Source organism: Trachypithecus francoisi, unplaced genomic scaffold, assembly GCF_009764315.1.
Source record: "Trachypithecus francoisi isolate TF-2019V2 unplaced genomic scaffold, Tfra_2.0 Lachesis_group4, whole genome shotgun sequence".
Taxonomy (NCBI): Eukaryota; Metazoa; Chordata; class Mammalia; order Primates; family Cercopithecidae; genus Trachypithecus; species Trachypithecus francoisi.
This window is the reverse complement of record NW_022681469.1, coordinates 72496345-72509691: the sequence shown is the minus strand read 5'-3', so window position 1 is coordinate 72509691 and position 13347 is coordinate 72496345. Positions and strand designations below refer to the sequence as shown.

General features: G+C 39.1%; 1 protein-coding gene across 4 annotated transcripts in view; it reads right to left on the bottom strand.

Moving 5' to 3' along the window:
- ANKIB1 (ankyrin repeat and IBR domain containing 1) overlaps positions 1 to 13347 on the bottom strand; it is a 171081-nt gene that overhangs the window by 120011 nt on the left and 37723 nt on the right. The window contains exons 1-2 of one of the 4 annotated variants that reach the window (XM_033194803.1): positions 7368 to 7671; positions 7076 to 7270 (exon numbers count right to left, since the gene is read on the bottom strand). The exons of the other annotated variants lie outside the window; for them this stretch is intronic. The gene's annotated coding sequence lies outside the window, so the exon portion shown is untranslated. Of the gene's footprint in view, positions 1 to 7075; positions 7271 to 7367; positions 7672 to 13347 lie in introns of those variants that run through there. 4 annotated transcript variants of the gene reach the window in all.

The window sequence follows — 13347 nt, the reverse complement described above, 5'->3', positions numbered from 1 at the left end:
TAGAAAAAGAAGGAATCCTCCCTAACTCATTTTATGAGGCCAACATCATCCTGATACCAAAGCCTGGCAGAGACACAACAAAAAAAGAGAATTTTAGACCAATATCCCTGATGAACATCGATGCAAAAATCCTCCATAAAATACTGGCAAAACAGATTCAGCAGCACATCAAAAGGCTTATCCACCATGATCAAGTGGGCTTCATCCCTGGGATGCAAGGCTGGTTCAACATTCGCAAATCAATAAACGTAATCCAGCATATAAACAGAACCAAAGACAAAAACCACATGATTATCTCAATAGATGCAGAAAAGGCCTTTCACAAAATTCAACAGCCCTTCATGCTAAAAACGCTCAATAAATTTGGTATTGATGGAACGTACCTCAAAATAATAAGTGCTATTTATGACAAACCCACAGCTAATATCATACTGAATGGGCAAAAACTGGAAAAATTCCCTTTGAAATCTGGCACAAGACAGGGATGCCCTGTCTCACCACTCCTATTCAACATAGTGTTGGAATTTCTGGCTAGGGCAATCAGGCAAGAGAAAGAAATCAAGGGTATCCAGTTAGGAAAAGAAGAAGTCAAATTGTCCCTGTTTGCAGATGACATGATTGTATATTTAGAAGACCCCATTTTCTCAGCCCCAAATCTCCTTAAGCTGATAAGCAACTTGAAGCAAAGTCTCAGGATACAAAATTAATGTGCAAAAATCACAAGCATTCTTATACACCAGTAACAGACAAACAGAGAGCCAAATCAGGAATGAACTTCCATTCACAATTGCTTCAAAGAGAATAAAATACCTAGGAATCCAACTTATAAGGGATGTAAAGGACCTCTTCAAGAAGAACTACAAACCACTGCTCAGTGAAATAAAAGAGGACACTAACAAATGGAAGAACATACCATGCTCATGGATAGGAAGAATCAATATCGTGAAAATGGCCATACTGCCCAAGGTGATTTATAGATTCAATGCCATCCCCATCAAGCTACCAATGACTTTCTTCACAGAATTGGAAAAAACTGCTTTAAAGTTCATATGGAACCAAAAAAGAGCCCACATTGCCAGGACAATCCTAAGTCAAAAGAACAAAGCTGGAGGCATCACGCTACCTGACTTCAAACTATACTACAAGGCTACAGTAACCAAAACAGCATGGTACTGGTACCAAAACAGAGATATAGACCAATGGAAAAGAACAGAGTCCTCAGAAATAATACCACACATCTACAGCCATCTGATCTTTGACAAACCTGAGAGAAACAAGAAATGGGGAAAGGATTCGCTATTTAATAAATGGTACTGGGAAAATTGGCTAGTCATAAGTAGAAAGCTGAAACTGGATCCTTTCCTTACTCCTTATATGAAAAATAAATTCAAGATGGATTAGAGACTTAAATGTTAGACCTAATACCATAAAAACCCTAGAAGAAAATCTAGGTAGTACCATTCAGGACATAGGCATGGGCAAGGACTTCATGTCTAAAACACCAAAAGCAACGGCAGCAAAAGCCAAAATTGACAAATGGGATCTAATTAAACTAAAGAGCTTCTGCACAGCAAAAGAAACTACCATCAGAGTGAACAGGCAACCTACAGAATGGGAGAAAATTTTTGCAATCTACTCATCTGACAAAGGGCTAATATCCAGAATCTACAAAGAACTCAAACAAATTTACAAGAAAGAAACAAACAACCCCATCAAAAAGTGGGCAAAGGATATGAACAGATATTTCTCAAAAGAAGACATTCATACAGCCAACAGACACATGAAAAAATGCTCATCATCACTGGCCATCAGAGAAATGCAAATCAAAACCACAATGAGATACCATCTCACACCAGTTAGAATGGCAATCATTAAAAAGACAGGAAACAATAGGTGCTGGAGAGGATGTGGAGAAACAGGAACACTTTTACACTGTTGGTGGGATTGTAAACTAGTTCAACCATTATGGAAAACAGTATGGTGATTCCTCAAGGATCTAGAACTAGATGTACCATATGACCCAGCCATCCCATTACTGGGTATATACCCAAAGGATCATAAATCATGCTGCTATAAAGACACATGTACACGTATGTTTATTGCGACACTATTCACAATAGCAAAGGCTTGGAATCAACCCAAATGTCCATCAGTGACAGACTGGATTAAGAAAATGTGGCACATATACACCATGGAATACTATGCAGCCATAAAAAAGGATGAGTTTGTGTCCTTTGCAGGGACATGGATGCAGCTGGAAACCATCATTCTTAGCAAACTATCACAAGAACAGAAAACCAAACACCGCATGTTCTCACTCATAGGTGGGAACTGAACAATGAGATCACCTGGACTAGGGAAGGGGAACATCACACACCAGGGCCTATCATGGGGAGGGGGGAGGGGAAGGGATTGCATTGGGAGTTATACCTGATGTAAATGACGAGTTGATGGGTGCTGACGAGTTGATGGGTGCAGCACACCAACATGGCACAAGTATACATATGTGACAAACCTGCACGTTATGCACATGTACCCTAGAACTTAAAGTATAATAATAATAATAAATAAATAAGTAAATAAATAAAAAATAAAAAATTCTCAAAAAAAAAGATAGAGCTAGTCTGGAACTTGGCAAGTATTTTAATGACAACTGAGGATTTCTCATCTAGAAAATAATATTCATTTTAGAAGGCTCTTGTAAAGATTAAATTTGATAACACACAGAGAGCTTCACAATTCATAAGAAATTATCTAACATAACTTATCTTCCATTTAACACTACAAAGTCCACCAATATAAAAACACGCCTTATACTTTTCTATATGAAAAATGTTTATAGTATAAAATTTGTGAATTTAAAAAATTATAGGACTAGAAAGAACTACATTTAAATCTACCCAGCCTAGGCCAGATGCAGTGGCTCACGCCTCTAATCCTAACACTTTGGGAGGCCAAGGTGGGTGTATCACTTGAGGTCAGTAGTTTGAGATCAGCCTGGCCAACACGGTGAAACCCCATCTACTAAAACCACAAAAATTTGCGGGAAATCGCTTGAACCCGGGAGGCAGAGGTTGCAGTGAGCCGAGATAGTGCCACTGCACTTCAGTCTGGGCAACAGAGAGAGGCTCTGTCTCAAAAAAAAAAAAATCTACCCAGCCTCTACTTCAAGATTTAACCATGAAAGCTCCACTCATAAAACCTCCAAACATTCACGGCTTGTTCTAAGTAAATAATTACCGTCTACACTAGATACCTAAAAAGCTTATCCTAAATTTGGCTACAGAATGTCACTGAATAAAATAAAAACAATGTCCTAAATTCACAAACCCTTGAAGGACCAGTTGTTCACTGGAAAATAAGTAGAAAGGTCACTCCAAGAAAAATCAATGCTATTCACTACTATTTTGGGTAGCAAATATCTAATCTATATGCAATCACTTACAAATTATTAAGCTGGGCCATGAGTAAATAACAAGTTCCATTTAGGACAATATATTATGTACTTCTCTACGTGAAAAAAGAAAAGAAAGAAAGAAGGAACAAACAAACAAATGAATGAAGAAAGGTAAAAGAAGGAGCAAATGAAAAAAGAAAATAAAATGCTAAGAAAATATGAATTTTTAAAAATTAAAATGACTTAATGCTAATTTCCCCCATTTATTCTTTTAAGAACTGAGATGTCAAATATTGGCAAACTAGTTTTTAAGTCCATAAAGATTTAGGAAACAAACAATAACAATAAAAGCATTAGAAAGTATTACAATAAGATGAAACTGGTGTAGTTCACTCAGAAAATGATTTGCAATAAAAAGGCTGAATCTGATTGACCAACTGACAATAAACAAGGCCTTTAGAAATGTAACGGCAATCAGGGCAGAGTCTACTGAGAAATTTTATGTTCCCCATAGGTAACACACTATAGCCTCTGTTCCTTATGCGCCCTGACTTCCCAATATATGCCTCTTTATCTTCGTCCTATTACTAAAATAGATTGTTAAAATCTAAGGTATTCTATGCATTGTTATAAACAAAAAAAACTGTGCTGAGTGCAAACATTAATGAACATAACTTAAGGTGTAGTTTAAATGTCACAAATATTATATTGAAAAGTTAACTTGTATTCATCTAAAGTAAAGAATAAGGAAAGTGGCTGGGCACAGTGGCTCATGCCTGTAATCCCAGCACTTTGGGAGGCTGAGGTAGGGGGATCACGAGGTCAGGAGATGGAGACCAGCCTGGCCAACATGATGAAACTCCGTCTCTACTAAAAATATAAAAATTAGCTGGGCCTGGTGGCACATGCCTATAGTCTCAGCTACTCAGGAAGCGGAGGCAGGAGGTCACCTGAGCCAGGGAGACGGAGGTTGCAGTGAGCCGACACTGCGCCACTGCACTCCAGCCTGGGAAACAGAGTGAGACCCCAGTCTCAAAATAAAATAAAATAAAAATAAAATATAAACACTCTACACTTAGGCCACATTAAATTTATTTTAAAAAGAAAATAATTATACAGTGATGTTACGAGGTCATTAGGCAATAGGAATTTTTTCAGTTCCATTTATAATCTTACAGGACCATTGTGGTAGATCAAAATATTGTTATGTGGCACATGACTGTACTAACTGAAGGGGACACAGAATTCCTAAGTACAAAACCAGGAGCAGGAGACAGACCTTATACTGGGAGCACGTGCAAAACATACACACCTTTGGCAGGGAGCAAAGAGGTCTTAGTCTGAAATGCTGCTAAAAATGAAGTCTGGTTTAGGAGATGTGGGGCTTAGCTTAACAAACTGCATATTAAGTTGAAGTCCAATGTGGCTTTACTCTGGAAGAAGTTCATTAACACCCCGTTTGCAGGAAAACTTCCAAGTATTAGAGGGTAGTGAAAATTACCTGAGCTGAGAAAAATTTTTTAACCGAGAAAGCAACTTCCCTATAATACAAATTCCAGAATTAAAATTCACTTTTCTGTTATTCCAGTATCTTAACATGGCAGCATTCCAAATAAAATGGCTACATAAACACAAAAGTATTATGAGAGTAATAAAAACATCTATGGCAGTTTGGCTGTCTGAGGTTTCTCAGTAAGCAAGGAGATAATATAACATATTCTGGCTCCTCTTAGATATCTTTTAGATCTACATAGCTTTCACAGTGTAAAAAAGGATACTGTAGTTAGAGAAGAAATGAAAATAGCTGCAAAAGCTATATTCAAAAGCCTGCTTCTTTTTGCCAAACTGGCAAATGAACACTGAAAATAGCTAGCATGAGGTCTACAAGCAGAAAACTGTTGAAACTTGAAATACAACTACTGTATGAAACATCACTCTTACTTTTTTATTTCCCATGAAAACACAATTACCTATAATGATCACAGCTCTCTAAATAAGTAAATTTTCAGGTAGCTGAAAATTTTCATAGGCACTATTCAGCTTTTATACATTTGACTTTTCCACTACTCAAAATGTTGTGTTATACTTTAACTTCCCCTTCACAACTATTTCTCAAACTTTAAATTTAGGATTTTATACAGTGACTGAAAAATAAATATTTCAAGCTCTTACACTATGGTGCTGTCAGCAAAGAGTTTAATTTTAGCAACTTCAGCATGTCTATTCAGTGTTGGCTTTCATAATTTTTGAATAATTTATTGTCCTTAATGCAAAAATACAAGTGAAAATGTTAAACTGGAACAGTTTATCTTGGAATTAGGAAGCCAAGGTCTCAAAGCTAATGCATCTAAGATAGACACAAAAATTACTTATGTTGGCCGGGTATGGTGGCTCGTGCCTGTAATCTCAGCACTTTGGGAGGCAGAGGTAGGGTGGATTGCTTGGCAAGACCAGCCTGGGCAACAGGGCAAAACCCTGTCTCTACTAAAAATACAAAAAAATAGCCAAGCACGGTGGCATGTGTCTGTAATGCCAGCTACTTGGGAGGCTGAGGTGAGAGGATCATTTGAGCCTGGGGAGCAGAGGGTGTGGTGCACCGAGATGGTGCCACTAAACTCCAGCCTGGGTGACAGAGACCCTGTCTCAAAAAAGAGAGAAAGAAAAAAAAATACTTATGCCCCAAAAGGTGAACTTTTAGCCTCAACTGAGGCCCCATAAACCTAAATCAATCATATTTTCTATTAAAGAAAAAAGATAAAAATCACACACAATTATGGAAGTTTAGAAATCTATAGTCAAATATCTTTTGAAGTAATTTTTACTGCTTTTAAGCAGTGTTAAATGCTTGAAATTTTTTTTAAAAGTGAATTCTATGTTTACACTTTGGGGAACTGATTTCTCTCTAATATACCTTTAATAATTATGTACATATAAAATTAGTACAAGTTCACAAAATATTAAAAGACAATAATCCCCTTTCTCAAACTAACTACAAAAAAAACAACTACAAATTGCTACAGTACAAAACTGTTTAGATTATACTCACTGGAAAAGAACTCACTCCACCACCCACTGTTGCAAAGTCATTGAGTCTTCCTAATTTTGCTGTGTCCTCCACCATTAGGTACTGTTTATTACCCATTATCATCACTACAGGGGAAAATCTAGAGGTATTATATTGTGTCAGAGTACAAAACTATTTCATTCCTAGGAGTTCTCCTTTTTAATTCTTCATTGTCCTGCTGAACCTAAATGAATTTATTAAGTTAAATTAAGTTTATTCAATATTACAATTTCAGCCCCATTTGTCTGAGGACGTTCTACTTTATTATTTGGAAAAGAGTTAGCATAGCAGGCTTCAGAAGGCTATCCTTAGAAAAGCCTCTTGCAAGGTTGATCCATGGCTGGTGTCTGGGAACTTGGATTTCAGGAGGGTTCCCACCACTCAGGAATCCTTCAAAGAGCCAAAATTATTTGTATAAATAATGTGGTACATGCTAATCACCTGCTTTTCTTCGGAAAGTCTGGAATATCGGTACATGCTAGTCAGAAGGTACCTGCGTGACCAGCTGTCAATCAAAACCTTGGACACTGAGTCTCTAAAGAACTTCTTTGGCAGATTACATTTCATACACATTGTCATAATTCAATGCTGGATAAATTATGTAAATTACATACATATTGTATGATTCCATGGGAAGAAGACTCTTGGAAGCTTGCGTCTGGTTTCCTTTGGGCTTCACTCCATGAACCTTTTCCCTTTGCTGATTTTGCTTCAAATCCTTTTCCCATTAAGTTTAGCTTTGAACTATATGCTGAGTCCTGTGAGCTCTCTAAGAGAATCACTGAACCTGGCGGTGGTCTTGAGGACCCCTGAAAAAGGTGGTGTCAGAAGTGGGATTTACCAGACCATCCCACTAAAATATGGCAAATGCATTGTTTGGGAAAAGAAAGGATGAATATCACAAACCTTTGATGCCTGGGCAGCTATGGAATTACTCGTAATATGAAACAGTAGGTAAGCTGCTTTTTGTTATGAGAGATAAAAGTTGCCAGTGAGATTTGAGAATGACAGATCCAATGCTGGGAGAGTTCACCTGCTGATCCCCTGGCTGCTTTGGCAATTTTGGCTAAAGTTGGGGGTTGGGGGATACATCCAAGGTGATGTCTTTTGTTTCTGTTCTTTCCTGAGATAGGAGGAGAAAGAGTCCAAATATTACTAAAAGTGAGCACTGAGTGGGCAAAAAATGTTTTTGTTTTTTTGTTTTTTTTTGTTTTTTTTTTGTTTTTTTTTTGAGGCAGAGTCTCGCTCTGTCGCCCGGACTGGAGTGCAGTGGCCGGATCTCAGCTCACTGCAAGCTCCGCCTCCCGGGTTTACGCCATTCTCCTGCCTCAGCCTCCCGAGTAGCTGGGACCACAGGCGCCCGCCACCTCGCCCGGCTAGTTTTTGTATTTTTGGTAGAGACGGGGTTTCACCGTGTTAGCCAGGATGGTCTCGATCTCCTGACCTCGTGATCCACCCGTCTCGGCCTCCCAAAGTGCTGGGATAAAAAATGTTAAAAGTTTACACTGTTTTCTCCTCCAAGTGCCAGGGATAAAGGTTAAATCAACTCCCAAGGCTGGAGTAAAGCTTTAGATAAACTCAGAGGAAAAAAAGACGGGGGGTGCCCTTCAAACGTTTCTTAAGCCTAGCTGCTGCTGCACCAACCCCATCACCCTTGTGTTCCATCCAAGATCTACACAAATCCTCCCACCCCCTCACTGTAATATGAACCTATAAATGAGAAATTTACTGCTATGAGTTTAAATAAACGTGTAATTAAATAGGAAAAAGGAAATTTTCACAAAATCATTTTGTATTTTGTGGGTATTGCATCTGGATGTATGATGAAAGTGATGTAAAAGTTATATGTTTATAATTTCATAAATGCTAGAGGGATCATCCCAATCAGGAAAGCCGAAAAGAAGAACCGTTAATGGGACAAAACTCCCTTGCTTTCTGCTGCTGGTGAGCAGAACACTTTTTGAGTATCAGAAACAGAATAAGTCTCCATAGCTGATGACTTTTGCCTGCTAGAATGTCTGCAGTTAAAGGGAAGCAATTTCTAGATGCAGATACACATTTAGTTTTAAAAACCAGTTTTTATTTACTAATGAGCTCTTATAAAATCAGATTCTGACCCTTAGAGGCTGACAGTTTTTCATCCTGATGTGTATGTGTGTGTGTGTATGTTTTTTTTTTTTTTTTTTGAGTGGGTCAATTTGGACTCTAAGGTTGTCATGATAAAAAAGGCTTAAGAAAAAGCCTTGCTTGTCACTTGGACATGGAACACATCTGTCTGGTTTTGCAGAGTCTCAGCTTTCTTGCTGCAAAGACTAACTGCAAGCTTTTTGCGAATGTTAAATTCACAGGTCCTAATTACCTGGGCCTATTAGCTAAAACTGTCTGATATGGGCTGTTTCAGCCTCTCAGCATGAGCTCTGCTGAACGAAAAGCAGGAACAGGCTCAATGAACAGAACTCTGACTCTGGGACTGCTGCAAATTTAGGACACCTCTCTGTCGGCCCTAAACTATGAAAAATATCAATAGATGCCAGCTGGATTGTCTGGGTCACATCCAAATGCCCACAGGAAAGGACTTATTCTCTGATGGGACAATCTAAAATTGAGCTGCTGATCGACTCTATATTTCGATGAAGTGGCTATAATTGCATTCTTAATTAGTGATTCCTGCCAAAACCTACAAGTTGGGGCACATCACAAGGAGTATGACCCCTCCACACCTATTCTTGACAGACTGGACTCTGGACTCCCTTTAGGGCAGGGGTCCCCAATCCCCAGGCTGTAGCCTGGTACCTGTCCATGGCCTATTAGGAACCAGGCAACACAGCAGGAGGTGAGCAGTGGGCAAGTAAGCATTACCCCGAGTTCTGCCTCCTGTCAGATCAGTGCAGCATTAGATTCTCATAGGAGCGCAAACTCTATTGTGAACTGCACACACAAGGGATCTAGGCTGTGTGCTCATTATGCCTGATGATCTGAGGTAGAAGAGTTTCATCCCGACACCATCCCCACTCTGTTGTACGTGGAAAAACTGTCTTCACATAACCGGTCCCCAGTACCAAAAAGTTTGGGGACCACTGCTGTAGGGGATGTCTCACCACTTTTGTCTTGTGTTTGGGTTTCTTGATTCGTTGCAACTTACAACAATAGACTGCTAAACCTGAGTCTACTTCCCTTACCTTTCTCCTCGCACACACATCTTAGAGAGACAGTTTGATTATTAAAGGAAGCTTTCCCCAAAAAGGGATTTTTTCCTAGGCTGCTCACGAGGTAAATGGTTAGGGAAAAAAAGCGTGGGGAAGTTATGTAAATTCATTATGAAAATTTTTGAAAATTCAGAGTTAATCCTGACTAATTCCTGAATATAATGTATCTTTCTGGTCAAATTATATAAATTTATTGTTCTAAGAAAATGCTTTTGTCCCTCTTGCACTCAACCTTTTGGGATAAAAACTCTGGATGAGAACAAGAGATAGCTGAAAAATTATGAAGTTAAGATTGTTAAATGGGACACATTTTGTAACAAGACATAAAACAAAAACCTGGCACCTACAGAGGCATAGGAAATGATTTGTTTTTCAGAACTGTTTTTGGAAGTGTTCCTCTTTTCCTGAAGGAAAACTTCCCATGCTGCCTTCCTAAGTGTCTTCAGCACTTTGAACTCAAACTGACTGCTGAGCCTATGATTACACCTAACAGCCCTGACTACGAGACAGCAGAGGCTGGCCCAGCTTCTGCACTTTCTTTTTCCTTTTTTAAAAAAATCTTTATTTTATTATTTATTTATTTTGAGATAGGGTCTCATTCTGTAGCCCAGGCTGGAGTACAGTGGTATGATCATAGCTCACTGAAACCTTGAACTCCTGGGCTCAAGCAATCTTCCCACCTTAGCCTCCTGAGTAGCTAGGACCACAGACACGCATCATCATGCCTGGGTAATTTTTTTTTTTTTTTTTGACACAGAGTTTCACTCTTGCTGCCCAGGCTAGAATGCAGTAGCACGATCTCTGCTCACTGCAACCTCCGCCTCCCAGGTTCAAGCGACTCTCCTGCCTCAGCTTCCTGAGTAGCTAGGACTATAAACACCTGCTACCACGCTGGGCTAATTTTTGTATTTTGAGTAGGGACAGGGTTTTACCATGTTGGCCTGGCTGGCCTCGAACTCCTGACCTCAGGTGATCCACCTGCCTCGGCATCCCAAAGTGCTGGGATTACAAGCGTGAGCTACCATGCCTGGCCTAATTTTTTTATTTTTAGTAGAGAAGAGGTCTCTCTATGTTGCCCAGGCTGGTCTTGAACTCCTGCCTTCAAGCAATCCTCTGGCACTGGCCTCCCAAACTGCTGGGATTACAGGTGTGAGCCTCCACACCCACTCCCTGCACTTTCACACAGAACATCCATAAATATTGTCATCCACAGATGTAAGGCAAATGAACTGGTATGGACAAGCAAATCTGTTTGGAACTGACTGTATTTAGGCATTCTTGAAACCAAATACCAAACTGAATTAACTGGACTGGAAACTCTTGGGCAGGAGACCCAATGATGAGAGTTCATACTGGGGACTGCCTGACTAATACAGATGCTCCTCGACTTATGATGGGGTTATATCTGAATAAAGCCACTGTTAAGTCAAAGCCATAAGTCAAAAATGCATTTAATACCCCTGTAAACCAATCATAAAGTTAAAAAACTGTAATTCAAATAATCATTAAGTCAAGGACTGTCTGCATATGTCCTGTTTGGAGTATCCTAACGACTGTGAATTCTTTGTTTCCAGGAGTACTGTATTAGTCCATTTTCACAGTGCTATAAATACCTGAGACTGGTTTATAAAGAAAAGAGGTTAAATTGACTCATGGTTCTGCAGGCTGTACAGGAAGCATGATGACTGCATCTGCTCCACTTCTGGGGAGGCCTCAGGAAACTTACAATCATGGCAGAAGGGAAAGGAGGAACGGACACTTCAAATGGTGGGAGCAGGAGCAAGAGAAAGAGCAAGGGGGGAGGTGCTAAGCACTTTTACACAACCAGGTCTCACAAAAACTCACTTATTATCACAGCAAGGGGATGGTGCTAAACCATTCATGAGAAATTCGCCCCCATGATCCAATCACCTCCCACCGGGCCCAACTTCAACATTATGGATTACAATTCAACAAGAGATTTGGTAGAGACACAGATCCAAACCATATCAGGTACTATGAGTGTCCTCTGGAAATGCACTCCTTTCATGTCTACCCTGACTATCAGGACACTGCTGAAAAGCCTGAAGAACTTACATGATTCAACTTAACCAGATATGTGCTATCCAAACTGATGCTTTAGGTCAGCTAAAAAGGAAACTAAAATGCAGAAACTGAAGGCAGAAGCCACCTGGCTTTCTATGATAGACCTTTATAATCAATGAAATTTGTTTTAACTAGCTGAATTCTGGACCTCTAAAGAGCTTAGCTGTCAAGGTACCTTGGCTAAATGCCAAGGCAGTGGACCGTGCAGAAAAAAAGTTAACATATCAGGCTTGAGATGGCTATCCTTACAAAGGCCTGCTTGCAAGACTGGCCCATGATTGATATCTGGAAACTTGGATTCCTCTCCTAGGGAATAAACTTTTGACCTTTTAAGGTTTCCATAGTGGAGACAGGAATTTTTAAAGTTTTAGAAAAAAAGATGGCGTCAGTATAGTGTCTGTGTCTGTCACAGATGCCATTTCTACCTATTAAATTGGTAAATGAGTTTGGAAACACAAATAGAAGCCATTACTCATTGCTGGTGGAGGTACAATTTGGAACAATTGTTCTGTAGAATAATTTTACAGTATTTGTTCATATTGAAGACAAATATGCCTTGGACCTAGAATCCCGACTTTACATATATTCACCTCTCTATATTACCTAATATATGTATTTCCTGTATCTAAATGAGATGTAATGAGACCAACTTTTAACAAGCTAAAAATATCAGAGTACATCTATGTACTAAGTATAGTTTTGCAAAACTTTTAAATTATATGTAGATGTAGATATATCACACACAAAGACATACGGCATGTGTATGTGTACATAAGGTTATGATATAAAATTACTTATTGTGGGTTATAATTTTGAAAAAGTAATGGATATTATCCTAGGATAACTCCTGTAACAGGTACACAAAGAGACATGTACAGTGATGCTTATTTTGGCATTATTTATAATAGCAGGGGTTAGGCAACCAGCAAGAGCTACTGTAGGATGAAACTGACTTGGTTGTTTTATTATGTATCCCAACTGTCAAAATCTTTAGGTCTATTCCTTTAGGCTAAGTGGAGGAAAGAAGCTGGGGGAGGTCTCGCCATTTAGTTTGTACACTTCTACTTAATCCCAATTCCAAAATGGTGCATCAGCCCCCGCTCTATGTCCCTGTCCTTCTGGCACACTTTTTCCAGGTTAATATACCTCCTGTCTTCTTCCTGCCATTTGGGATTGAATTAATTTTTCATTGTGTAGGACCGTCCCTTACATTTTGCAATGTTAATCATCTCTGACCTCTGCCAATTAAATATCTGTAGTGTTTTCCAGACATCGTTACAACTTTTTCCAGGTATTTTCAAATACCCTCCTGAGTTGGTGATGGGCAGCACCACCCCAACTCACAGGAATAAATCATTAAAACAATTGGGAACAATACTTTTTAAACATCTGCTCATTTGATTCAAAGTAGACTTACATCAGTAATATCTAAGTACAGAGATGTCTATGTCATACTCCCCAGTAATCAAGTGAAAATGAAAACTTAGTCAATATGCTCCTGAAATCCCATTAAATGAGAATTAAGAAAAAAGGATAAATCTACAAGGTCGAAAAGAATGAGAGGAAACAACAGCAGATGAAAACTTTCAAAAAAG